We start from the raw sequence: 1,793 nt of genomic DNA, 5'->3' as shown, positions 1-1,793 counted from the left end.
TGTTGAGAGTGGGATTTGAACCCACTCCCTTTCGGACCAGAACCTTAATCTGGCGCCTTGGACCAACTCGGCCATCTCAACGTTTATTCTTTTCATCAAGAAAAATAAATAAGACAAAACACTGAAAATATCAATCATTACTCCATCTTAAAATTGTACATAGTTTTTTTTTTTTTGGGTTAAAAATGTGTGTGTTTTTTTTAAATCACATTAGAATTTTAACTAGAATTATTAAAGATGTTAACAATTTGGACTAAATAATGTCATTGTAAAATGAAATGACCAAATTATGTCTTTTAAATATAAAGGTTAAATCCCAAAAATGAGTATCATGGAAGAATCATAACTGCAATTTGACCATTATTTTATAATTATAAAAAAAGAGATGAATTTCTGTACACGTGTCATGGAGAGAAGCATGAGGACATTATTTTATACATACACGCATACATATATTTTTTTTTCTTAACAATACCTTTTTAGCGCATACATATATTTTTTTTCTTAACAATACCTTTTTAGCACAAAATTTTTTCTCAACACTTCAACTAATAGTTGAGGATAACAATTATTTAAACTAATTAATGTCAATAGAGAATTAAATTATGTCAAATTAAAATATATAGGTTAAATCTCATATGTTATCATAATAAAGGGATCATAATTGAAATTTAGGGTTTTTAAAAACTAATACTAAAAATAATTAAATACGAAAATAGAGTATTTTTTTATAGTAACTTTGGGTGTCGTCTAACACATTGGCGGCATCAATGGATTTTAAAAAAAAAAGTTTGATAGGAAAAAAGAAAAGGCTAAAAGTTGTGGTTTCAACACCAGACAATTAATGTCTCGCTTTTTCCGTAGCCAATGACAACTCAACAACACATTCTTAAAATACCACTCACCTCACTTTCCCCTAAAACCACTTCTACTTTTGGGCTTTTAATGCTTTATCCCTGCATTTCCATTTACCAAACCAAGTTTTTAATGTTTTTCCTAGCTTTTTTTATTATTTAATCAAGGAGGTGTCACTTGACATATTGACAGCACCAATTAAAAAATATTTTCTTTTCACATTGATACATTGGTGGCACCTAAAGTTACCGAAGAAAACACATCATTTTCGTATTTAATCTGTTTCTTATATATTTTTGTATTTAATTATTTTTAGTATTATTTTGAGAAAAAAATTAAATTTTAGGTTGTTAATCAATATATATATTTGAATCCGTGTTAATATCCTAACCATTAAATTTTAGTATATAAAAATATATATTGATTAAATAAGGGATAAAAGAAAAATGAATTGAGATGTACGTAAGATGTAGATACAAACATATATATAGCTCTAAACCGAAAAGAAACATATATATATTGATTATATATGTATATATTGTTTATGTCTATTTTATTGTTCATATTTGAGGTTTATAATTATCCCTCTTAGTAATATTGTTTTTAATGTTTAAATCTATATTTTCTCTAAGATTTGAACCTATGTTCTTTATTTTGAGAGTGTAACATGCTTTATAACTGCACTCAGCCATTGTTGGTGATTATATATGTAAATATCGTAATATACCAAATACGAATCCAACATACTAGACATAGAAATCAGAATTAGGGTGGCCACAAACTAATTTTAGGCTAGGTATGATAATTTATAAATTTACTCGTTTTAGAATTAATCTAAAAATATTTAAAAAAAAATCTTAAAAGAACAAGTGCGATATACATGTCAGATCTAAATTTTAAAATACGATTAAGGATTAACAACCTAAGACACCTATACT

General features: G+C 26.3%; 1 non-coding gene across 1 annotated transcript; it reads right to left on the bottom strand.

Annotated features, from left to right (window-relative positions):
• On the bottom strand, nucleotides 1–81 carry TRNAL-AAG (transfer RNA leucine (anticodon AAG)). The gene has a single exon. It is a non-coding gene; the product is annotated as a tRNA-Leu (tRNA).
• Between the last annotated feature and the right edge of the window lie 1,712 nt (nucleotides 82–1,793).

This window comes from Gossypium arboreum, chromosome 2 (assembly GCF_025698485.1).
Source record: "Gossypium arboreum isolate Shixiya-1 chromosome 2, ASM2569848v2, whole genome shotgun sequence".
Classification (NCBI taxonomy): domain Eukaryota; kingdom Viridiplantae; phylum Streptophyta; class Magnoliopsida; order Malvales; family Malvaceae; genus Gossypium; species Gossypium arboreum.
This window is presented reverse-complemented; position numbering and strand designations above follow the sequence as displayed.